Here is a 27,735-nt window from a genome sequence, read left to right as displayed (position 1 = left end):
TACCAAATCGGTAAATACCGAATCTTACAGATTCGGAAATTGTGTTAAAAAAATTACCTACATCTGCCTCCTAATTTACCGATTCATAAATACTGAATCGGTAAAATTCGGTATTTATGAATCGGTAAATTAGATTTACCTACATCTGGCCCTCTGTCTTTTTGTCTTTGGGGTTTCTACTCCCTTTCTCCTGAGAGGTTCAGTAACCCCACTCTTTTGGTAAATATAGAATGTTACAACACATGCTAATACATCGCTTACTATTACAACGCAGTCGTTACAACGACCGAGTTGTTAGTATGCAATACCTTTACATCGCAAGTCTTTACAACGACTTGCTGTAGGGGGCGCGCTGGACTTAGGCATTGAATTATTTACTATTCCTACTCCAGTTTGTGCAACAGCAGGGAAGGTGTTGCATTTTATATCCAATACCTTTGCGCCGCTTACAGCAAATCATTGTAATGACTTGCGATGTAAAGGTATTGCGCACTAACAACGCAGTCGTTGTAACAACCACGTTGTAATAGCATCACGTTGTTTTAACAATGTTGTAAACCCTGTTTTCCTTCTTTTGGTAACCCCTAGAGGTTGCTTTGGTTATCTTAATTTTGACCTAGTGGTCTGCCCTCTTTTCCAATTCTTGGGGAGAAATTAGACCTAGGTCTACCAGATGTTGATGTAACTTTTCATTTGTGCAATTACTCAAAATATTTTCTTTCATAAAGAGGTTGTAAAGCACATTGACATCATGCACATTGTTTCCAGTTAACTATCCATCTATTGTCTTAACTGAGTAGTCAGCAAATCCAATCCAGGATTGGTTTTGGGTTTTGTGAGCAACCCTGAATCTAATTCTATATTCCTCCGTTTTGAGTCCAAAGCCCTCAATCAGAGTGCTCTTCATGAGGTCATAAGACCCAGCATGGTTCCGGAGTCTGTCCCTGCAGTTACCAGTGAACAGTTCCCAAAGGAGTGCCCCCCAGTGTGACTTCCTCACTTTCCTCATTTCACAAGCCCTCTCGAAGGCTGTGAACAATTTGGTGATGTCATCATCTTCCTCAAATTTGGGGACAATCCCTTTTGGGATTTTGGGATCATAAGACTGCTCTCTGTCCCTATTTAGTATGTTGCTGCCAACATTGAGGGTAGCTAAGCCCATCTCAGATCTATCTTTCTCCAGAGAAAAGAGTTTGGTCTCCAGGTCTAATCTTTTGGTCAACTTCTCTAAGAGGTTGGTCTCCTCATTGAGGCTATTCGCAATGGACTCAGAAGTACCCGACACACCTGTGTGGGTTCTAGGTGCAGTGAGTTGTATTCTTGGAGTCAGGGGCACCAGGGCCCTGTTCGCCCTAGGAATTGAGGGGAGTTGGAAGGTATCCTCTTCTCCTCCTTCCTCTTTCCCATCTGAGATGTCTTCACCTTGCTCAGATATGTGGTCCTTAGAATACCCTGCCAACAGATCCAGGAGCTTTTGTTTGAAGGGATGGGACCCCATGTTAATGTTTTTAAGCTTACACAGAGACCTTAACTCCTTAAATGCTAAATGGAGAAAAGGGGTGAGGTCAATCTCCTCAACCATATTCTTTATGTCATTGGTGATGTTTTCACTAATGGTTAGGTTATTGTTTAGAGACATTCTAAAACTATAGTGCAATTTTATTTTTCTAAAATTGTAAAAGGGACGTAATCTAGGCCCTAACAAGGCTTTTAGTAATTTGTAAAAACTTCCAATTCAAAATTTCCGAATTCTAAATACAATTTAGGAGTTCTGTCGTGTGATCAGGTGTTGACCCAGTCAATCCAACAAATGCAAAGTTGTATATCTCACTGCTGCCACCAATGTAGAAAGCTGGCTCTTGTCATACTACGCCAAATTAAGGTATAGTATGCACAGAGCCAGTGGATCGCCAAGGGTAGGATGAGGTTAAAGTTGACAGCACCTTACTCTTTATTTGTAGTAGTGTGGACGAGCAGTATGGCCTTATCAGCGGGGCATGCAAAGCATTTATTGCACAACTTAGGCAAGAGATGATTTCACACACTCAAGGACTGAACTCTTACCAATTGATTTGTATAAAAAAATATTGTTTAGTTATATCATTTTCTAGAACCTAACCGGGCCTGATACAGGTCAGTATAGAAATAGTTTGCAAGCATTGCAGTGTAAATAAAGATTGAGTGCAATGAATTAGTTAAAGTATATTTCCTAGTCAGTCAGATTTACTTTTCGTACACAGCCAGGTATCTCTAGAAAGGCTGGTGCATTTCCTGAGGGAAAGAAAAAAATGAGTCAATGCATTTTGCAATCTTAATGCAGGATTACACTAATACTCATGAGCCACATTTAGTTCTGTAAAGGACTCGGTCAATGGGCACTCGAGTCGCACCACCTCTGGCGGCCAGGTGCACAGTGCAGGAACCACAGGTTAGCCAATGGGCTAAGCACGGTCCTGGACTTGGGGACTGTGATGAACAGGCCACCAAACCTCCTGGGGTCGGAAGGGCCCAATGGCCAACACAAGAACTATGCCCTCAGCAGCACAGAGGAGGCTGGGTGTAGGATGCAGTCTTGGCTGATGCTGCAGATTTGGTCGCAGTTTCTTCAGAGTTGGTTAGCTGCAGATGAGGCGAATGGAGGCTTTGGGAGTCATCATCCTGTGACCGCAAGCGTTCGGTGATGGAGTCAGTGGTATGGTCACGGTTGCTCTTTCTGGACCGTTTTAGTAATGGAGTCAGTCCAGGGGTCACCTTTGGTCGCGGTTGAGGGGGACTTCCAGTTCTTGGCTGAAGGTTTGATTTAGTAACTTGCGGAGGTTCAGGGGTCACCAGGATCCAGGTTAGGATCACTGGGGTACCTAATTAGGGTATTGATCACTCAGACTTTGGGTGTCGGGAGCGGAGTGGTAGAGACTCAAGGAGGCAGCCGGAGTCAGAGTCGGTTATCTTCGAGCAAGTCCAGTGCTCACAGGAGACAAAGTCCTCTTTAGACACAAAGGCAGGGCAGGTTCTCCAGGTTTTCGAGGACTGCTGGCTGCTGGACACACTGAGATTCTGTTGGAGGAGTCTGAGGTTGGAATAAGCCAGTTGGACTGGGGCCAAGTCAGTTGGTTGGTGTCCTCATCTTCTTCTCTCCACAAGTCTGCTCGGTCCTTCTTTTTCTTGATTCTTCTTTTCGGCTCTGATCTCAGGAGGAAATGTTCGGGGTTGCCCCTAAATACTACATGGTGTTACAGGTAGGTACAGGTCGAGACCAATGGGTCCCTTCCTTGGGGGGAGTACACCCCCATTACACCACCCTCCAGTGGGAGGGGGGCAAGACCCTCACTCAGGTTGGTTGGGTTCCCCCATCTGCATGATGGTGGGGACTGAGAGTTGTGCTTCACCTCGCCTCCCCCACTTGATGGGTGGGGTTGACAGAGGTGGGCCCATCTCTTTTCCTATCTTGGTTTTCCCACTGGTTCTCCCGCCCAAGTGGGGGTCAGAACTGGTAGGGGCCAGTTGCTGGGAGCAGCAAATTACAGGGGTAACTCACAAAGGCGACAGGCCTTTGAAGCTACCCTTTCGTGGACCCTGCCCATCCGGTGGGAGGAGGCTTGGCACTTTGTCCTAGGATTTGCTTTGTTTCAGGACCCCAAGAGCGGCAGGTTCTGAACCCAGGGGTCCAGAAACATGCCTTGTGGTGGCAGGTGGCGAGCAGCCACTCAGCAAGGACACTAGAGTTAGGTTTTTTTCAGGGGGTATCCATCAGATGCCCTCTGTGTGCATTTTTTTTATTAAATCCCACACTGGCGTCAGTGTGGGTTTATTGTGCTGAGAAGTTTCATACTAAACTTCCCAATATTAATAATAATAATTTTATTTGATTCAGACCTCTACTGATGGCCACAAATACAAAATGCATAAATAAAGCGATTTTCTTTATACACAAAACAATTTTAAACTTCCCAGTTTTCAGGAGAGCCATTATGGTGCCACAGAGTTCGTATTGACAAACTCCCTTACCATAAAGCTCTTTATGGCATTACTGCAATTACAATGTCTAAGAATGGACTTAAACACACTAAGAGGCCCATTAGGCAGACCCCCCAGGATATAGCGGCATGGATTAGCAAATTTAGCGGCACAAAAATGGAAATTTAGATGGCACAAATATGGAAATTTAGCCGCAATTTTGCGGCATTTTATTTGGCATTTTTCCTACAACAAACACAGATATCTTCGATTTTTTAGTTATTTAACAACATGAAGCTATGGATGTATACTAATGTAAGCATTCCTCCATAGAAACACTTTTGATTGTGGGTTTAAGTAATTCCCTTTTCCTACAGCTTGAGGCCCGCATAAGGCTCGAGTGCCCCCTTCTACATGGGCATGCCATCAATATTTATATATAGGTATCCACCCTCACGTGCCCGTGCTCGTCAAACCGGGCGCCTTGGAGTACAGTACTCGAGGTGCTACAAAGCAAAAATACTTTATGGCCGTGACACGTTGCACATCTTTACAGGTGCACGGATGGGCTCGGGTGTCATAACTTTCCTTCCGGTCCGTTTCCGATGAAAATCGGAGTTTTCCGTGTTTTGGCTTGCCTGGAAACATGGAGCCACGTTTGCCCTCGCAGTTTCTCGTGAGCAGTGCACCCGAGCATCACGCGGGCTCTGGCCTCTCTAGGGCAGAGGCCATGACTCGCCTCCAGGGTGGGCACACTCTGCCCATTCTCACACCCGGAGCGCACGGCCCAGGATATGCTGCCAGGCTCCGCGCAAAGCAACGGCCCAGACCAGATGTGCGGAGAGCGTGGGGCCAGCCTTTATGGAATGGATTAATAAGAGTTCACAATACTTAATCTTCTTTTTTTGTACCAAGATGCTCATTTCGCACTCCTGCTGTTCCCAGGCACTGAAAATAACCACCCCTATTACGGAATGTTTACTAACATTGCACGGGTGAAAGGCCGAGTCTGTGAGTTACTCCTCCCCCCCTTTCAGAGTATAAATAACACCCATCTCAAGAGATGTGCTGAGCAGAGGGACATTCACTAAATTGGAAATCACCCTTTCTTTCGCCCCTCGGCTCCAGGGGAGAGGGCGGGGCCTCACCCCAGTCACCGGGAGGGTCTCCAGCGGGGAGCCAGACGCGGGATGGGCACTTCAAAGCCTGTCGCAGTGAGCTGCTAATGCCCCATTAAGCCCTGAAAGTTATTCTTTCATGCTTCTGTGTCCTTCCCGCCCGCCCCAATAAACAACGTAAGTCAGACCCCCTCAGGATATAGGCGGCTTTTGTAAAAATGCTGCGATTCCTACAAAAGTGCCGATTTCGCGGGCACTTCTGTAAAAATCGCGGCATTTTTACTAAAGTGCCGATTTCACGGCAAATCGCGAAATCGCGAAAATCGCGATATCCTGGAGGGTCTGATTAGGTTGGCGGGTGGACTTTGTCCGCCCGCCAATCCGATCTAAAACGCGACCGCCCGGCATATGGGCGGCGGTCCCATTAGGGCCATTAGGATGCGCCCACCACACTGGCGGGCGCATCCCGCATTTCTAGCATTGCGGCGGGCAGTGCTAAAAGCACCGCCCGCCGCAATGCTAAAAATGCACATTGTGCACTTCAATGCGCAAAGTGACAGGCACCGTGCGGTGCCTGTCACTTTGTACAGAGAAGTGCAGGGGGGTACCATAGGTACCCCCAAGTGAAACCCCCACCCCCCCCGGAGTGCCTGGGGGCCCGCAACGGGCCCCCACAAGACATTCCCGCATGCCTTTCCGTGGCAGCGTTGCCACCACGGAAAAGCATGTCCCCGCCTTCACCCTAATATGGATGGCGGTGTCTAACAGACAACACCACCATATGAAACCCTTTTCTGCCCGGTCAACTTCTTGACCGGGCGGAAAAGCGGCAGACGAACTTTCTGCCTGCCGTGGTCCCCCCGCCATAGTAATATGGTGGTGGAAATGGGTGGCGGGCAGGGAAGGATGTCGGGTGGATCACCACCGCCCGCATGGTGATGGCGATCCGTCCAACATCCTAATGGGGCCCTAAGCGTATAGGGCTCATGCACCTGTACCCTCACAACTGGTATAGTGCACCCAGCAGAGGGGTGGCTTACCTATAGCAGGACAGTGAGTTGTAGGCATGACACAAAAGAAGCAAATATGGAGCTACTGGTCGAAAGCTGCGAAAGAGACTTAAAGCCACCCAACAACCTGGAGAATGTCAACGAGCTGACGGATCACTACACAGCAACTATCGAAAATATCGTCAATTACACCATGCCATTAAAATGAAAAAGAATCTCAGAGAAGACTAAAAACCTGTGGTTTAACGAAGCACTAAACGAAGAAAGACGCAAATTGAGAATGGCCGAAAGAAAATGGAGGCAACACCCGTCATCCATTGAATTGGAAGCACTCAGAAAAATTAGGAACCAATATAATAAAAAGATCATCAGCTCAAAAAAGGAATTTATAAGATCAGAATTGGATAATGCCAAAAACAGACCACGAAAACACTTTGAAATCCCAAAGGAGCAATCAAATAAACTAGCCAAATCGGTGCAAGAAAACTCAAAAACATCTCTAAGCTGTGATGAATTTTCCGCATTTTTCACGGAAAAGGCCAAATCACTCAAAGTAGAGCTTAGAAACGCTGCGGTGAACCTTCACACCGAACCGCGGTTTACCAACGATTCCGACTCTACAACGGATCGCACTAAGGCAAAAAATAAGGCAAGTTGGGAATCATTCAAACTGTATAACCAGCACACGATTGCCAAGATGCTCACAAAAATCAAACCAAACAACCACTACCAAGACCCCCTGCCTGCAAAATGCGTAAAAGAAATCAACCACATCCTGATTCCAATATGGACCGAAATAATAAATGCTTCACTTTCACAAGGGATCCTCCCCGACTGCCTAAAAACAGGTCAAGTTGTTCCCATAATCAAAAAACCCACAGCGGATGCATCAGATCCAAACAATTTTCGCCCAGTGACCAACATCCCTTTACTGGCCAAGCTGACTGAGAAATGTGTGCAGAACCAACTGAGCCAACATATCACCAAGTTCTCCTTGCTAGATGAATGCCAATCAGGATTCAGAGCAGGGCACAGCACGGAAACAGCGATCCTCCATATTATTGATGATGCGCTACAGGCTCTTGACCAAAATCAAGCATGCTTATTGGTTCTCCTTGACCTGTCATCGGCATTTGACACGGTAAATCATGAAGCATTACTGACCAGGCTACGGGACAGGATGGGATTGTCGGGAATTGTGCTGAAATGGTTTGAATCCTTTCTACAGAACAGAACGCAGCGCTTCCTGGTTAACCAATCAATCTCACCTCCATGCCCTATCTCAATAGGATATTTAACAACAAGGGGTGGTGATGGACAGAGTTTCTGAATTAAGCAGAATACTCTCACCCAGTCAAGAGATCAGGGCTTGATCCAACACCGTTTTTTTGCTCACTGCACCATCCCAGCTCAGAACCTGGCTATATGCAAATTAGTCTGTCCCTTGCCCAGTGCATCATGGGAACAAGGCAGACCAAACTACCAAGCCAATTCTTTCACTGGACGGAAACACGCTTCCGGGGACCGGTTTCTGGCATTTCAGCCGTCGTCGGCCCGGCTTGCTTGAATCCTGATGGTGCAATGAGCAAAGGACTCACGTCTGAGTATACCCTTCCACGCTTAGGGTGGACAAAATATTTAACAACAAGGGGTGGTGATGGACAGAGTTTCTGAATTAAGCAGAATACTCTCACCCAGTCAAGAGATCAGGGCTTGATCCAACACCGTTTTTTTGCTCACTGCACCATCCCAGCTCAGAACCTGGCTATATGCAAATTAGTCTGTCCCTGGCCCAGTGCATCATGGGAACAGGGCAGACCAAACTACCAAGTAAATTCTTTCACTGGACGGAAACAAGCTTCCGGGGACCGGTTTCTGGCATTTCAGCCGTCGTCGGCCCGGCTTGCTTGAATCCTGATGGTGCAATGAGCAAGGGACTCACGTCTGAGTATACCCTTCCACGCTTAGGGTGGACAAAATATTTAACAACAAGGGGTGGTGATGGACAGAGTTTCTGAATCAAGCAGAATACTCTCACCCAGTCAAGAGATCAGGGCTTGATCCAACACCGTTTTTTTGCTCACTGCACCATCCCAGCTCAGAGCCTGGCTATATGCAAATTAGTTTGTCCCTGGCCCAGTGCATCATGGGAACAGGGCAGACCAAACTACCAAGTCAATTCTTTCACTGGACGGAAACAAGCTTCCGGGGACCGGTTTCTGGCATTTCAGCCGTCGTCGGCCCGGCTTGCTTGAATCCTGATGGTGCAATGAGCAAGGGACTCATGTCTGAGTATACCCTTCCACGCTTAGGGTGGACAAAATATTTAAAAACAAGGGGTGGTGATGGACAGAGTTTCTGAATTAAGCAGAATACTCTCACCCAGTCAAGAGATCAGGGCTTGATCCAACACAGTTTTTTTGCTCACTGCACAGAACCTGGCTATATGCAAATTAGTCTGTCCACCATAAGCATGGAAGGGTATACTCAGACGTGAGTCCCTTGCTCATTGCACCATCAGGATTCAAGCAAGCCGGGCCGAAGACGGCTGAAATGCCAGAAACCGGTCCCCGGAAGCTTGTTTCCTTCCCAGTGAAAGAATTGGCTTGGTAGTTTGGTTTGCCCTGTTCCCATGATGCACTGGGCCAGGGACAGACTAATTTGCATATAGCCAGGTTCTGAGCTGGGATGGTGCAGTGAGCTAAAAAACGGTGTTGGATTAAGCCCTGATGTCTTGACTGGGTGAGAGTATTCTGCATAATTCAGAAACTCTGTCCATCACCACCCCCTGTTGTTTAACTATCTCAATAGGAGTCCCTCAAGGATCGACTCTATCCCCAGATCTTTTTAACCTATACGTCGAACCACTCACAGAAATTCTCCAAAAGTCTCAATTATCCTATCACATGTATGCCGACGACACGCAAATATACTTAAAGATCACATCCCTAAAAGACTTGGAACTAATGAATGAGACACTAAAAATGGCACTTCAATGGTTAACTACAAACCATTTGAAGCTGAACGCACATAAAACAGAGTTCCTACTAATCTCACCACCAAGGAACAATACAGAAATAAAGGAATGGACGAAAGTCGTGACTGCGCTAAACTGCACCCCAACCTTGGTCAACTCAGCTAAATCACTAGGAATCACCTTAGACGAGAATCTTGACATGAAAGCCCACATTAACTCAATGGCGAAAAGTGCCCGCTTTCACTTGAACTACTTAAGAAAATTGAAACCATTCATCTCAGAGGCGGACCTCAAACTGGCAATCCAATCCTTAGTTATCTCAAGGATTGAATATGGCTGCACCACCTTAGCTGGCTTACCAAAAATGTCTACGGCACCACTAAAAGCCTGCCTTAACGCGGCGGTAAGACTTATCACCGGAACCAGGAAATATGATCATAAATCCCCACACCTGAAAGCATTAAATTGGCTACCTCTGAAGCCAGAATCCAAATGAAGATAGCATGTATCACACACAGAGCGCTACATGTCAACACCCCAAGGTATCTAGCCAAGAAAGTTCAACTGTCCGGTGGCAACCGACCAGCTAGGAGTGCTAAGGAGTTGCTGCTACGGCCAGCCATCTTCCGAAAGAAAAAAACCTATGACAGAGCGTTCTCAGGAGCTGCCCCCAGAATATGGAACTCTCTCCCTCCAAATATCAGGAAGATCCAGAACCTGGTAACATTCAAGCGGGAAGTGAAGAGCCTGCTGATGAATAGATACATTACCTAGTGAAGATAACTGTTCACGGTTCTGATCTACTAATGCCCTAGTACAGAGCTTGTATGGCACGAGTAAGGGAAGCATAGTCAATACTAAAAGGAACACGTATTCTATGATATGAGAACAACCTAAAAGGCCACCACTAATGGATATTTTGACTGATCACGAGAACAGCACCCCACACGAACATATACCGAGCTACCTCATATTGGTTATTTGTTATATATATCTGTTTTGTTACAAGTTTAGCCATAGCATATTTTAACGCGAACGTCTCATGTGTTACGAATATATAGTTGTTGTACTTTAACTACCGAGCTACCTCATATTGGTTACTTGTTATATATACCTGTTTTTGTTACAAGTTTAGCCATAGCATATTTTAACACGAACGTCTCATGTGGTACGAATATATAGTTGTTGTACTTTAACTGTTTTTATATATGTTAACCCTCTACCTCTCCTATGTTAAGCGCTCTGATACCCATGGGTCTTGTTCGCGCTATACAAAACTCTATAATAAATAAATAAATAAATAAGTGTGTCATGTCGACTCTTCACTTTTTTCTGCACCAAGACATGCAGCCTGCATTTGCAGTGTGAAAGTGTAAAGTTACAGGGCCTCTAAGGGTGGCACAACAAGTGCTGCAGCCCTTAGAAGTCTTCCCTGGTCGCAGTGTCCTTGGTACCTATGGTACCTTTTACAAGGGACTTACATGTGGCCAGAGAGTTGCCAATGGGGTGTTGCAATAGTAAAGTTATGGAAAGAACATAGGCCCTGTGTACCTGGTTGGCAGGAACCCAGGGCACACTCAGTAAAGGACATCAACATTAAGCAAAATGTGGGGGCAACCATGCAAAAAAAGGCACTTTCCTACAGACCCTCATTGTGTCTGTCTTTGACTGACCCCTCAATGGAAGAAAATCCTCTAAAATTAATCAGATATGTGTTTTTTCCAGTGCAGAATTGTGTGAAGGTTGTAATATAAACTGGCCGGAAGTTGTTTCATGTTTCTCCGAACTTCATTATCAGATCTGAATTTTGGTACTTCTTCACTTGTTTTATGTTCCCCATAGGTCCCTCAGTTTCAAAAGGCCTTTTACAAACACAGAACTTTGATATGGTTGACTGAGCAAGGCTAAAATTAGGCCATGTAGTGTATGTGTGCCTGGAACAGTTATTAGATTGACTTACTCAACCTAGCTATCCTATATGCCAAAAGTGTTCTGTTTTTTATTTGTGCGTGGAAATAGATATGGGCTGATACCTGTTAAGAGCCACTGGTTTTATAAGTCATTTGGAAATAGATAATATTGACACAAAATTGAATGTGAGGGCAGCCTATTTTATTTCAACAGTAATTAGAAACATGTATAAACATATGCATGTAAAATTGAATCTTGCTATGAATTTGATTGTTACCACAAACGTTTAGAATTACTTACAGTCTATTTAAATTTCTCAATTATTAGTATCTCATGTCCTTTCAAATAAACATAAGAAATGTTTTAAGTTGTCCTCAAAATGAAATCCATGGCACAACCGATGCTTGTGATTTTAAAGTATACAGAACCCTTCATAAAAGTAGGAGGGTGGCAAACATAGAAATTAAGATTTCTGTATGATACCGAAATAAGAAATTGTGCAATATTGTAGGTGCAACCCTGTAAGTGTACAAATCCATTTTGAAATATATTCACAAAGACTTAACTAGAATGCTCAACACCCTATTCCACACTTATGGGGTTGGTTAATAAAGTGGCCTATGCCAATCATATTGATATAATGTAGTGTTCTGTGTCTCCCTTGCTAAAAGGTCTGTAGATGTTCAATTGCCAATGCTGTCACTGAAGTAGATGTACTACTTTTTCAATATTCTAAAGTCACATTCCAGACCACTTACTTATTGCCAACAACCTATGTCCTGCTGGAGCTTTACCTGTCTGTCCTTCACGCCAAGTCCTTTGATCGACAGCTGCTCTCAACAGTTAAAATCACAACTTCATTAATGGTGTCTCGCAGAGAATGAGATAAGATAAAGAACCCTCTCAGGGATTGCGACAGATGTCCTTCTTCATAATCTGAAAATATGTCAAAATGTTGATGTGTTCGAAAAATAATGATACTTCCAACTTCTGCTCACAGCCGAGAAGACATTTAATTGTTTGAAGTGAAAGCTGTTCGATAGCTGTTGTGTTTGTGTGATGGGTAGGCAAATTGTGTGTAAACTCGTTGTTCATTCAGGCTCATTTGTGTTTTACTAAGTAAACATGTTGAGATGGATTATGCCAAACTGAGCCAGCTGATCTCATTAAATTCTCTATTCCCACAAACCCTCTCAGGCATATTTTTGCAAGCTGTCATTTCAGTGAATCCACTTATATTGTTGCAGTTTTTTGGGAGCTATCAATCTATCAATCAATCACGGATTTGTAGAGTGCACTACTCACCTGTGACCTGTTACGAGCAGCTCCAGTCATTTGAAGAGCCTGGTCTTGAGGCTCCTCCTGAACGCTTGCAGTGTGGGGCTTCTTCTGATGCTGAGGGGGAGTTCATTCCAGTTCTTGGCCCTGATGTAGTAGAAAGATCTGCCTCCCGTTCTGGCTCTGTGGATCCACAGGACTTCAGCCAAGGCTAGGTCAGAGGAGCAGAGATTTCTCTTGGGGGCGTAGAAGTAGATTCTTTCGTTGAGGTATTGGGGGCTAGTGTTGTGGAGGGCTTTGTAGGCATGTGTGAGCAGCTTGAAGGTCACTCTTCTTTCGTCAGGGAGCCAGTGTACGTCTTGTAGGTGCTGGGTGATGTGGTCTTTTCCTGGGAATCTGAGGACCAGTCTGGCTGCGGCGTTCTGGACAGTCTGGAGTTTGTGGAGTAGAGATTTTTTGATTCCGGCTTAGAGGGCATTTCCATATTCCAGCCTGCTGGTGACAAGTGCGTGGGTGACGGTCTTCCTGGATTCTGGGGGATCCATTTGAAGGCCTTGCGGAGTGTGTTAAAGCATGTGGAGGGTGTGTCATTGATCTGTCGGTTCATGGTGAGGGAGAAGTCGAGTATGATGCTGAGGTTGCAGGTGTGGTCCGTGGGTGTGGAAGGGTTGCCAAAGGCAGGGAGCCACCTGGTGTCATCCTACACAGAGGTTGTGGATCCAAGGATGAGGACTTCTGTTTTCTCCAAGGTGAGCTTCAGGCACCTGCTGCTCATTCAGGATGCAACGACTTCCATTCCTTCCTGGAAGTTGTGCCTGGGGATGTCGGGTTCCCTGGTGATGGAGAGGATGAGCTGGATGTCATCGGCGTAGTTTATTATGCTAGGTCTAGGTTTTCTGATGATGGGTGCAAGGGGGGCTATGTAGATGTCAAAGAGAGTGGGACTGAGGGAGAATCCTAGGGGTACTCCACATCTGATCTCTGTGGGTTCGGGGAGGAAGAGCAGGAGTCTTATTCTTTAAGTTCTACTGGAAAGGCAGGATCAGATCCAGTCTAGGGCAGTTCCCTTTATGAGGGCGTTTTGAAATCTGACGGCTAGTGTGCAGTGGGAGATGGATTCGAAGGCTGCTGAGAGGTCTAGTAGAATGATAGCTACAGTGTGGCCTTGGTCGAGGAATGTGCAGATGTCGTCTGTGGCGGCTTGGTGAGCGGTCTCGGTGCTGTGGTTGCTGAGGAAGCTGGATTGAGTTGTGTCGAGGATGTTGTTGGATGATATGAGGTTTGTTAGCTGGATGTTCATGATCTTCTCGGAGACTTTGGCGGTGAAGGGGAGGAGAGAGCTTGGCCTGTAGTTCTTGAGGTCCGTTGGTTCTGTGGAGGGCTTCTTGAGGAGGGGTTTAACTTCTGCATTTTTCAAGTCATTGGGGAACGGGCCTGTTTTGAGGGTGAAGTTGATTGTCCGTCGTAGTTCTGGTTCGATGGCGGCCCTTTGGAAGATGTGTGGCGAACAGGGGTCAGCTACGCCAAGATTACTCTTAAAGAAAGGTTTTGCACAGCAATGTATGCTGGATTTCCACATGATGAATTGCTGAACCTCATTGTACTCTTTTACTCAAGTACTATTGTGTCTATGTTCTCGAATAATGAATTCAACTAACAACACAATATACATTACATTGGTTATCTTTCAAATGCTAGTTGCAACTTTATTAAATACAAAATCTAAAATACGTCATGGAACTATTTCTTTGTAGAGTTTTATGTAGCACAAACTTGACCCGAATCGGGTATCAGAGCGCTTTAGATTGCACCAGTTACGTTACATGAGGGCACACATTAATTTTTGCTAGGCACCGGGAGATTTAGTGATTTGCCCAGAATCACAGGATGCTCCCAGCGTCATTGTCGAGACTCGATCCCAATTCCCCAGAGTCGAAGTCTACCGCCCTAGCCGTTAGGCCAACTCCTCTCCGAGGAACATTTTAGGAATTTCTGAATAGCCATCAGCATGTAAAATACATGTTTGACTACATGAGACTGGCATGAAATACATTTTAAGAGACATGCGATAAGCACCCCGAAAAAAACTCGACCTTCTAATGAACCCATTTCGAGATTCCTCAAATGAGAGAAACAGTAATTGTCAATAAATAACTAGCAGAAAATATGGAGTATGTTAACGGTCCAGTGCTATACATTTTTTTCTGGTCTCTCCGAAAATTTAATATGTGAGAATCGAAGTCATTATTTATGTCATTACAGATAATTGTGATGGGGAAGGGTATTTTTCCAATTTCTGCCTTTCTTGAATATAGGATAGCAATATAATGATACTCGCAATATTTTACCATATTTATTTTAAGGCACATTTATAGTGCTCAATACCATTTGGCAGCAGTTTTTGGGCTATTTTTTGCCACCTGCTACTTCTTACTTCGTAGACATTCGAATGCTTTCACTAGCCTCCAAAATTACCGTCATCATCAAATATTTATTCCTACACATCAATAGCTTCACATATCTTATTTCAAATAAAAATTGAAATAGAAAAGGTTACTAATATAAAGTTCATGGCAACCTAACCACAAAATAGGTTTTAGTACAGGAAGTCAACATTTTACGAAGAATTACTGGTCTGATGCAGAAGTAGGATGCTGAGACACCACGCTAGAGATTTTATTATGTCTCTAAAAAAAGGAGAACAATTTCAATGGGTTTTTTAAGAATTAATTTGTTGACGGGCTAAAAAAGAAATCTAATAAGCTACTATTTTTGTAAGCAAAATAGTCACTTCAAATATTCCCAAACATATAAAGATGTCAACACTCATTTATTTACCCAGTAGAAATAAATAGAATCATACCACGCATATTCTTCTGATCGCAAACAGGAAGCAATCGGATATGCCTAAATCAGCCACATGGTATCATGCACACTAAGTAATAATGAGCCCATGACTGTTCTTATTAACTCAGCATGTTCCATAAAATGAAAAACTGGAGTATTGCATGATGCATTGAGATGAAACACTCAGTGACGCTAACCATGCAGACAGCAGCGATACCCCATTTCCAAGTTTAATGGGAATTCCCCAAAGGGCCTGTACGTCTTGCCAGTGTTCTTGCTTAATCTATTTGAAAATTTGGAGCAAGGGTATATTTCCAAAACACATGAAATAGTTATAAAATGTGCGGCCATATTATCAAGCCCCAGCGATAATTATCGCTAAGCGCACTTAGCGCTAGGATAATTATCGCCGGGTAGCGTGGATTTTTATCACAGAGATAGCGTGCTATTAGCAACTCTTATCTCAGAAGTGATAAAAATCCTTGCGCTAACTGCAAAATGAGAGATTATCACTGGAAAACCAACGATAATTTCTCGAAGTTTGGCGTTAGCTTGATGATAGGGGCTCACAAACTTAGCCAAGATATCCACCTTCCATAGGATATTATGGCTAAGTCACGAAAATACCAGGTGTAAAAAAATCAGCGCTAACCGTGGTTAGCGCTGCTTTTTTTATCACTAACAGGGTTAGCGATATCCTTGATAATAGGAGGAATGTCGCTTAACAACGTAGAGATAAAGGGTGCTAACATGCAAATTTGCGTGTTAGCACCCTGTTGCTGATAGAGAGATAATTTTATCTCCGCTTTCTTGGCTTTTAAAGCCAAAAAAGCAGTGATAAATCCCTTGATAATATGCCCCGTGCAACCACAAGAATCACGAACAAGGAAGCAATATAGGAAATAATTGACTGATTACCATTGGCCGGTTGGTGTACACCCAGTATTAGCACAAAAAACTGCAAGCATGCATTTGCACAATTTTTGATCCTTCTGTAATGCGGGATGGAATACAATGGTTGTGATTTGTTCCATGCTACAGAAGCTTTTTGTACCAAAGCAAAGGTGGGGAAGACTGATTGTCAAAACAATATCTAAATTAAGTGTTGGTAATGAATCCAAACAAAGCGAGCGGTTTTAGCACTAACTTTGCTACTTCCATCCTAAACCAGAAATAAAGATATCTTCTTTCAAATACAGAACCATAGTCGAAATTTTAACAATGGAGGAAATAGGTCTATATGCTTTGTATTATCAAAACACCAGAAATAATGTAAAATTAATTTGGGCCACATTTTTCCCTAACTGCACAAAGACGTTACTCTGCTCTGCATAACAAGAAAGCAACAAGCATTGGCAAAGCCCTTAGGTTTTGCCTATACAAGTTGCTGTTCTGCATGGCTAAAAGTTAGTGGTGTGGCGTGGAGTGGGGAATAGGAGAGTGGAGTAGAGTGGTATAGAGTGGAATCAAGGGGAATGGAGTAGAAAACATAGAGTAGAAATGGATCGAGTGGTGAAGCACATAGTAGAGTGGCATAGCGTGGAGTGGAGTAAAGTGACATAGAGTTGTGTAGAGTGAAGTATATACAGTGGAGTAGAGTGACATAGAGTACAGTGGTGTAGAGTGGAGTAGAGTGGTGCAAGGTGGGATGGAGTGACTTAGAGTGACGTGGCATACAGTGGAGTGGAATAGAGTTGAGTTGTGTATAGTGGAGTGGTGTAGTGTAGCATGCAGTTTCATATAGTGGTGTCGAGTACAGTAGAATGGCATAGAGTAGAGTGCAGTGAGGTAGAGTAAGGAGGCAGAACGTGATGTATAGTGGCATAAAGTGGAATCACATAGAGTGGAGTGGCATGGAGTAGATAAGAGTGGAGTGGTGTAGAGTAAAGTTGCATTAAATGGAGTAGAGTGGCACAATGGAGTGGCATAGAATGATTTAGAGTGGATTGGTGTAAAGGGGAGTTGAGCAGAGTGAAGTAGCATAGAGAGATGTGTGGAATTCAAAGAGTGGTGTTGTGTAGAGTGGCATAGGGCATGCTGTGGAGTGACATTGAGTGGAGTAGTGTAGAGTGGAGTGGCATAGAGTGGAGAAGAGTGGCATGGATCTGAGTAGCATGGTGCAGAGTGGTGTAGAGGGGCATTGTGTGGAGTGGCATAGAGTTCCATAGAGTGACAATATGTCGAGTGGAGCGGCGTAGAGTGGTGTTGTGTGGAATGGCATGGATAGGAATGGTGCATAGTGGAGTGGCATAGAGTGCAGTGACGTGGTGTAGAGTGGCACAGAGTAGAGATGAGTGGCATAGAGTAGTGTGGCATAGAATAGAGAGGAGTGGCATAATGTAAAGTGGCATTGCGTGGCATAGAGTGGAACGGCGTAGAGTGAAGTGACAAAGATTTAAGAAGAGTGGTGCAGAGTAGAGTGAAGTGGTGTAGAGTAGAGTGCAGCAGCCTATGGAAGAGTGTGGTGGATAAGAGTGGAGTAACATAGAGTAGAGTGGCGTAGAGGGAATGAATAGCTGAAGGGCAAAAAAATAGGCACGTGGAGGCAAGCATCATAAACATATAAATGTGTTATGTGTGGCTTTTATACAATATAAAAGCTTACGCAAACCCATGTAAAATGCAATTTTACTTCAGGAGTATGTGTAAATCCAAAAGATGCAGGCAGAGATAAACAATGTCCAAGAACAAATGGAGAAAGCAGCACAACAACTGGAAACAGAGAAAGTGTCCAGAAACACAAACTTCAAGGAGTGAGCAATCAGTAGATGGACACTAATTAAGAGAATGATATCTGTGCTTGGTCCACACTCCACAGATAAAAAAGGTAATGGCGCCCGGAATGCACTAGCCAATTAGGAGACTGCAAAGAAGAGTGGTAATGAAGCCAACAAATGGTAAGCAAAAGCAGTCTCCAAACCCATTATTGTATACAATAGTACTTGCCAGTGGGAGCATATGCAGAGCATGTCTTGTTGCAGACGGACCCTGAAAATGGAGCACAAAGATTTACAAAGTTTTATTGAAAATCATTCCAGATAATTGCAAGTATTACCCATTTGTGCTATGTTATGTGTTTAATACAGAGTATGTAGTTGGAAGATGAAATGGTAGTAAATACACCTCTTTAACTATTGGTCAAACTTTTTCAGCCTAACCTCTTCAAAACATATTGCAATAAAACTTGCAATGGATGAAAAAGCATTGGATTATAAGAAATCAATGGCAATGATATTGTTTTTATCATAGGTTTAGGTGCTATTTATCACTCAATAAAATCGATTTCCCAGGGGTTTGTAATTTATCAAGTGCAATAAACAGCACGTAATCCTAATTTTTGGAGAATAGCATGCAGATTTCGGTGCTCTTATGACCAAAATCTGCATGTCACGGTAAACACTGCACTTTTCCACACTTTAAATTTCCATCAGATTTGACCTTCTGAAATTCAACTAAGGGTGAGGGATTTAATGCACCTGCCAGTTATCAAACGTCGAACAACACCACACAACTCAGAATTCCTAGCCCACAGCGATTTATACAAGGCTGAGAAGTCACTGATCAACTCATAATCTGGGCCTAAATATCTGAGCAGACAGCATTAGTGCCTATTCACCAATAAGTTGGGGCAGAAAAAGTGACTTTACGCACATTTTAAGCCCTAGTGACATCAAAGATCTGACTCCTTGTCCCTACTAATTGCTTCATAGGGATATGGGTAGGTAAAAGTGTGGAAATTAAAGAAGTGAAAACATTGTATATCTTTGTTTACTTTTGCCCATGGCTCAGTCTCTAGACCTCTGACACCTGTGTAAAACGGGTGGTACTAGTGGTGTGAAGGGCAAATGAGTGGCATGCAGCTGCAACCCCCTGTTTCGTACTTACATGGGGCATATTTATGTGGGGCATATTTATGTCCCAAAGAGTTTGCGAGCACAACATCCTTCGTACTGAATTTCTTTTATGGAGTATGCATTCTCCTCATAATAGAGCCATAAAATGCAGGCATTTCTTGTGAGCTGTTGTACGACACTTGTACAACATTGACTGGCCTTTAAGGCATTGCCTTCTGCGATCAGGGCATTATACCACCGGGAAAGATTAATTCTGAATCTACACTCCTGATGAGTAAATTGGTTTTTCCTCTGTCAAAATTCCAGCGGAAAAGGAATTCATCTATCAGATCTTTGCATTGCAACATTGTATTCAAATTAGTGTCCCACCAATTAATTTAAACTCTGAAACACTTTTGAAGTGAAGATTGCAGTCTATGTCTGTTAGACTCAAGCTTAAGAGAGCAGCAGCCCCTCCTCTATGGCACAGGAGGATTACCCCACCCCCCAAAACATCATGAAAGGAAAAATAAAATGATAATAAACACTTGTTTTATTTTTATTTTCCTGCCGAGTCTTGGGTAGGGGCCTGGGGTGTGACAGGCAGTGAGGGGGTGGTAGGTGCTCTTCCTTCACTGAGCATGACGGTTTGGCCGGCCGTCTCAGGCCGGCCAAACTTTCATATGCAGAGGAAGCTCTCTCCAACCCTTCAACGCAGCTCGGTTGGAGAGAGCAGACACAGACTCCAGTCTGCCCTAAACCACAAATCGAGGGTGGTCAGGCTAATCCTGAGGCTGCCTGAGAGCAGCTTCAGGATTGGCCGCAGGGCATTCCGGGAGCTGGTGCAACCTGGAGAAAAGGAGCAGAAGAGCTCAACAAAACAGCTGCAGATAGTTTTTTGCTTATTACTACGTTTCTTATTTCCCTGCCCCCCTCCACCCCCCCCCCCCCCCCACCCCACCAACCTCTATGTTGTCCAGCACACCGGCTGCTACTGGCTTAAGATATTATAATTGCAGATGAATTTCAACTCAGTAAATGCCTCCATAGAATGATAGTTCTACTGGATTAAACAACTTTTTTAAGTATATTTAACCATAGCAAATGGACCCACAAAGTGATATGCAAACAGAGGAAAAAAGGAACGCAATAAGAGCTCTAAATGTCTGTATTTTAATGATGGCAACTAGCCATCAATTTGTGGCATTTTAACAAATTGAAAATATTCTGATGTGGTCTTTAAAGTCCTAATCCAGAGGGAACTATGTCAGACTTTGAAATTTATTTACAATTATTATATTTTTATTGAACTAAAAATGATCAATCTCTAGAATGCTATCACCATGGGATTCTTTGAATAGATAGGAAATACTTATTTTATTGATGCTTCTATTTATTTAAATGCGACTCCAGGCATAGATAGAGTTCAATGAGCACTGTTCAACAGGCGATAATTTCTGATAGTTAAGAGAAAGCGTGGTTTCAACCTCGTCGGAATGTAGACTATATGGTAGATTGATCACAGGTCAGTGAGTTCTGCACTGTGTGAAAGAGGTTGCACAGTTCTGTACAATTGTTTTCATGAACACCGCTATATATTTACACATTGTATTGCACAATGGTGCGCAGTTATGAGCCAACGCGTAAAATTCTGTGACACAAAGTGTTATTATACGATGAAAAGTGTAATTTCATGGTTCAAAGAATCACTGCGTATTGCTACACTTAAAATCATGACCCAAATCTATCACAAATTGTTTGTTTTTGTCAAGAAAGAAGATTGAAAGCCAAGAGGAAGGTACAAGGAAGAGGTTAAACAGCAACAAGAAGGGAGTAGCTTAGTAGCTTAAGTTTAACCAGAAGGAGGTTGAGAATTGATTAGTGAGGTGACAAAGCAAGTAAACAAACTGTTTTTCACCTCAAAATTACCTGCTAGCTAACAAAGCTAATTTGTGGAAAGGAATTGTTGACAAAGTCAATGCTGTAGCACCAACATGCAGGACTGAGAAGGAGTGTAAGAAACTGTGTCATGGCTGCAATCATTGGATTAAGGAGAAACTGGAACCGAACCTGGAGTCTGCAATGGCAACTGGTGGAGGTCCAAACATCCAGTAGGAGTTAATACCCATGGAGGAGCAGGTGGCAGCAGGCATTGACCCTGCGATGGTTGACAGAACGGAGGCAAGTAGCAACACCCACCTTGAGGACTACCATGTCTCAAGGTAAGGTATGTGAATAATAAAAAAGTGTTTGTTATATACTAATGGTTTTTAAACGTATTTTACATCAAATGCGGGCAAAGTAACGAATTAAACTGAGGTATTTTAATATTGTATTTTGGATAATGCATTTTTGAAAAATAATAATGTTCCCAAGGCTTTTTACAATATTTAGGGGTTTATTTAAGGTACAGATTAAAATTCAACAATAACAGATTTTTAAGAATGTCCCTAAATGTGGATAATTCATTTTTTGTAGCCATCAAACTCTAATGAGGGACATAGAGCAGGATGAGTCTATGGTTTTTCAAAAATGAGTGTTGTAGAACTTTGTCTCTGATTCAATGGGGTCAATCCTACTATTGCTCTTCAAACAGGACTAAAGACAATACTATCAGCAATTGACTATCATTCGTAGTAATGGGAATTTCTTTCAATTATCTCAATGTGGGGATGCTGCAGATCAGGACTATAAAAAATCAATCCGAAATGTGTTTACATTAATATATAACCTGGTGTGTACATTTTTAAAACATTAAAATTTTTCAGACGGTACGGGGCGCGGTCTCGGCGCCGTTCAAGTTCGACGCCTGAGAGAATAGCTCAGCCGCACCGGTCTTCTTTCCAGCAATTTATACCCGTTATCATCGTGACTGTGGGCTCTTGTCACCACCGATATGCAGCGCAATGTCTGGACCATAGGGTGAGGCTGTTTTGAAGGTTCCAGCGCGTTGCGCTTAATAGTATTTCACCACTTCTCCTCTGTTTTGCGACTCTTTTCAGCGTTATGTCGTAGTATAATGGACTTAACGCGTAATGTTTGGCACTGCTACTGAAGAGCTTTGTGCATGTGAGACACATTGCTGACCTGGTAAAATATGCTGTCCAGTGTCATGTCATGTGTGTCCTTTGCTTACGACAGTTCCCTCTGTACTAAAAGCAGTATGCTCATGGAAATTGCAGTGGGATTTCATTGAAAGGAGTGTCACCTGGTAATACGCAATTGCTGCACAGCCCTCTGCATTATATTTATTATACCCCGCGATAACACCCTGCTGAGATGCTAAATGTCACAGCTGTTGGTTAAATATAGCGCTCCCCAATTTGACGTGTGGCAATATTTTTGTATTGAAAGTTGTGCAGACCAAGGAGTGCCTTCGGCGCTGTTCATGTTGGTCGTCAGAGGGAATTGCTTCGCTGCTCCGGCCTTTACCTCAGCATCTTATGTCTATTTATTATCGGGGCTGTTGGATTCTGTCAGCGGCATAGTACAGCGGTTAGCCTGGATTGCAGAGTGAGAAAGTTTTGGGGCCCTCCAGCGCATCACACATAATATTATCTTACCTGCGCCTCATAACACGCCATTTTTAAGCTCTCCAAGATGCGAATATCTATGTCGGTTTGTCACAGGCTCAGAGTGTTTCTGGTGTAATCTTTGTCTGTGTTGCCATTCACATTCCACAGATTGCTTTGCCTGCTTTTTGATTATACTACTATGTCTTCCTTGCAATGGCGTCAGTGTAATCACCTATGCACTCGCCTTTTTTCAACAACCATCACCCCAGGAGCCTCATACATATTTCTTTCACATGGCTTCTATATTTCCTCTGTGAACTTCCTCCTTTTGTGTGCTGCACCGCAGATAACTGAGTTACCTCCGACATTTTGTGAGTGGCCATTCTAACCGTCTGCCTTTTTTCTCTCAGGAATATCATCATCTTTTTTTTGGGGGGGGGGCTTTTTTCCAGGGGTGCACTGCACTAGTCCGTACACTTTGAGAAAAGGTTGCAGATCAATTCTTTATTTTTCTATTCTTTGTTCATTGCTCTGATTTTCAGGCCACATTTACTATTCTTCACATATATGGGCAAAGTGGGCAAACCCAAATTTGTTTTTGTGCCTTTCAACTCTGCCTGAGTGTCACCCTCCTCAATCCCAAGCTCTCCTATTGCTGAAATACAAATGGCTGGAGTAACTCCTAATCGCTCTTCCTCTCATCAGTCTACGTCTACCAAAGCCTCTCCTCCTACTACATCGAGCAAACGCTTGAAACATGATCCTCCATCTCCTGATAAATCATCCTCTACTATCTCCATGGAGTTAATTTTGGAGGAAGTTCGTGCATTGTGCCCATTTGTAGAGGAGACTAGTAATGATATGCAGATCTTGAAGGAAAAATGGTCTTCCATGGACAGCAGACTTACCTCTGCAGAACGACAAGTTATGGAAATTCAAACCAATTCAGAGCGTATCTCCGCTTTGGAAAAGTCTGTCCAAACTCTTCAGCAACATAAGGAGGATTTGAAAACAGGAACAGGAGAAATAATCTTTGCATTTATGGATTGCCTGAGTCCCTAGAGAGTGATGATCCTGTGGCTTTTTTCACTTCTTTTTTTTTTCCAAAATTGCTAGACATGCCTCCTACTACCTCCCCTAGTATTCAGAGAGCTCACAGACTTGGTCCCTGTTCATCTACTTTCTCAAAGCCTCGTGGAGTCATTATTCTCTTCCTTGAAATTTACAGACTTGCTTTCTGTTCTTTCTGTGGCAAGAGCCAAACGTCAAGTTTCCTGGCTTGGGCAGAGAGTGTTTATTTCTCAGGACGTCTCCAGTGTTACTGCATCTTGAAGAAAGGAATTCCTGAATCTTCGTGCTCCTTTGAGATCTCTTGGTGCTAGATACGGCTTATTCCATCCTTGTACTTTTAAGGTTACTCATTAGAATCGTACTTGGACTTTTTTGGATCCTATTGAACTTAAGAACTTCATCCATATCCAAGCTAACAGCAGCATGGATACCTCTACTCCTCCTACTGGCTAATTGATTCAGCATGTACATTTGTTTGTTATCCTGTTTCTTCCTACAGTTTTCCTGTTGGTGTTTCTTTTCACATTTAATTATGTACATTTTTGAATAGTTTGTTATATATGTTTATTTCTTGTTTCTATTGTATTGTTCCCCCCTAATGCTGTTTTCTTCTTATTATTTATCTTCAGATATTCCGACGCAGGTTCGTGTCCCTTGATCCCTTAACTGTGTGACTCCTATCCCTTGGTTTCCTATTTGTGTCTTGGTGCGGTTGGACTCCTGTTCTTCGGGTGGCACGTCTTGTTGAGTGTCGCCATTACCCCATCTCTCCTTTTGTTTTCCCCTTCAGGTATGTTCACTTCAGTCATCCTTTTGGATATGTACCTTCTCTTCTCTTTCCTCATGTTTTTCTCCCTTGTCCTTTCCCCTCCCTTTGCTTCCCCTCAAAATTATCATTCTCCTGATGTTGCTTGCATTCCTTCTTTATCTATTTCAATTCCCCTTTCTTCTTTCATGCACTGTTTCTATTTCTGCTTCCTTTTTTTCCCTCCTTCCTTTCCTTTCCTTTCTCCTTCCCTTTTTTCTTTGATCCTGTTTTCTTTCTTCTAGCTTCTTGTTATTTTCTCTTTTCTGCTTTATGATGTTCACATACTTTTTCACACTTTTTAATGTTATTCTATTTATCTTGTTTGCAAATGTAGAGTTATCTCTTGGAACGTAAAAGGTTTTGTCAATCCCATTAAACGCCGGAGAGTACTTTCTCATTCATCCTCCTATACCCCAGATAATGTTCTTTTACAGGAGACTCACCTTAAGGATCTTGAATCAATTAAGTTAAAGAGAAATTGGGTGGGTACAGTTTTATTTTCTCCCTCCTCCAATAAAAAAAATGGAGTCGCTATTTTGAATAATAAAAAATTAAAATGTAAGGTATTATCAGAAGAAAAAGATTTGGAAGGGAGATGGATTTTGGTTAAATTGCTGATTAACTCAATTTCTCTAACTGTTTTTAATGTTTATGGTCCTGCTTAACCTGATTGTTTATTTTGGCCTTTAATTACAAGCAAATGTATACAACACAAAATTTACTTTTTTTCTTTTAGGAGGAGACTGTAATCAAATTATTGACCCATTTCTTGATCGCGCATCTTCTGTTCGTTTTATCCCCCATAAACTTCATAAGCAATTCTTGAACACTATACTTCAAACACATCTTTCCGACTCTTGGAGACTCACGCTTCCAGACACTCTACACTACTCTTTTTTCTCACACTCTCATGCTTCTTCCTCTAGATTAAACTATAGCTTCATCTCTCAGTCTCTCACTCAGAATCTCTTATCGTCCTCCATTGAACCTATTGTTATTTTGGATCATGCTCCCATTATAACGGATATTGATCTACTTCCTCCTCATCCCAAACCCTCTCGTTGGTGCTTTAATCCTGCTCTTCTCACTGACCCTATTTTCTCTGCATTTCGAACTTTTACTAATGATTTTTTTCTCACTAACTCTACTCCAGACATACCTCCTTATATTCTCTGGGACACTTTTAAAGCTACTACAAGATGATTTATTATTGATTTTGTTGCTAGGAAAAAGAAACATTTTCTCCAAAACGTAAATCCTTTCTCGCATATATTAAAAAGTTAGAACATCAATTTTATACCTCATCGGATAACAGTATGTCCCCTGAACTTTTGCGTGCGAAGATTGCTTTCAACAAATTTGCCACGTTTGCCTCCTCAATTCTTCTTCGTTGTAGTGTGCGTTATTATGGAGGTCGTAATAAATCTGGAAAGCTTTTAGCTAATTATCTTAAAACTCATAAGGAGCGTACTTCCATTGAATCCATTTTTTTCCTCTGATAATTTTCTTCTCCATACAAATAAACAGATTCTTGAACAATTCCAACTTTTCTATCAACAACTTTACACTCCAGAATCCCCTCCTACCTCTTCTATGCTCCACTCTTACTTTGAAAAATTACCTAAACCTTCTACATCTCACCTTACTTTTTCAACTCTTGACCTTGATCTTTCCCTTCATGAACTTTCTACGGCTTTGTCTTCTCCCACTAAAGGTAAAACTCCTGGTCCTGATGGCTTCCCGGTGGAGTTTTATTTGCATTTTTCTGACCTTTTATTACCCAAACTTTTATTGCTTTTTCAGTGCTTTTCTTCCTCTGGTACAGCTGCAGGTACCTTTCAAGATGCCACCATCTGTCTCATTCTGAAAGAATGTCGTGACCCCAAATTTAGTAAAAACCATCGTCCCATTTCGTTAGTCAATGTTGATTACAAACTCTTTGCTAAATTACATGCCTTACGTTTGAATTCCTTCATGCCTCATCTTATTGGGAAAGAACAATGCGGTATTATTAAAGGGAGGCTCACTTCTGATAATTCTCGTCTTTTTCTGAACGTTTTACATAAAGCCCCTTCTCTTTCCATACCTTTAGCTGCTATTTCTGTCGATGCTGAAAGAGCCTTTGACAGAGTAGATTGGTCTTTTTTATTTGTTTCGCTTAAATGGCACGGTTTTGGATCCAAATGTATTTCTCTTATTTCCTTATTATACTCTTCACCCAAAGCTCTGTTCTTGTAAACAGCCAACTGTCTTGTTTGTCAAGGTTGCCATCTCTCTCTCTCCACTCCTCTTTGTTTTGGCCCTTAAACCCTTTTTGTCCCCCATTTGCCAGAATTCTTCCGTTTCCGGTTTTCCCTATGGTGACCATCAATTAAAACTTTATGCATATGCTGATGACATTCTTTTGTTTATTTCAGACCCAGAATCATCTATCTCTCCTTTATTATCTGAATTCGAAGCATTTTCCCTTGTTTCTGGTTATAAGAACAATTCTGATAAGACAGAAATTCTTCCTTTAACTAAGTTTTGTCTCCCACACTTCTTTTCCTCTACTGGTTTTGCATGGAATAGCACTAAAATTATATATCATGGGATATGGTTCTCTAATTCTATTTCTTCCTCCGTTAAATTAAATATGTCTGCTGTTCTCTCTCGAATTGATCAGTTATTTTCTTCTTGGAACCCTCTTTTTCTTTCTTGGTGGGGTCGGCTTGATTCCATTAAGATGATGATCGCTCCTATTCTTATTTATACTCTCTCCATGCTACCTGTACATATCCCCGCTCTGTATTTTAAACGCCTTGACTCCTCTATCTCAAAATTTCTCTGGAAAAACAAAAAGTCTAGAATTTCTCTTCAATCTCTTCGCAGACCTAAATCAAATGGTGGCGTTAATTTCCCAGACTTTCGCTTATATCACAAATCCTTTTCTTTCCGCCAAGCTTCGCGTTGGCTTTCATTGGATTCTTCCCCCTTCTTCCCCCTTCTAGCTATCTATTGAGCACTACTTCTTATCGCCCTTTTCTTTTGAGGAACTAGTGCGCTTCTCCTCTAAATCCCCTTATGATTCGCTTTCCTTGTTTAAGCATACTTCCTCTCTTCTTAAACCTTTATTTTCTTCGCCTCTTATCTCACTCAAATCCTTTCTACATTAACCCATCTGGTATAATTCTCTTATTCTTTTACACAATAGACCTATTTGTTGGACTTCGTGGAGACTTAAGGGTATCGTATGGATCCGTCAGCTCTTCGATGGTGTATCACCTTGCTCTTTTCCCCATTTTCAACTGCAATTTCATCGTCCTCATTCCTTTTTACAGAAATATACTCTTCTTATGGAAATCATTCTTGATCGTTGTTATTCTCTTCCTTCCTCAGTTTCTCTACCTACTCCATCTCATCTTATTGTACTA

The sequence above is a fragment of the Lissotriton vulgaris genome, chromosome 1_1, assembly GCF_964263255.1.
Source record: "Lissotriton vulgaris chromosome 1_1, aLisVul1.2, whole genome shotgun sequence".
Taxonomy (NCBI): Eukaryota; Metazoa; Chordata; class Amphibia; order Caudata; family Salamandridae; genus Lissotriton; species Lissotriton vulgaris.
Note: the sequence above shows the minus strand (reverse complement) of the source record.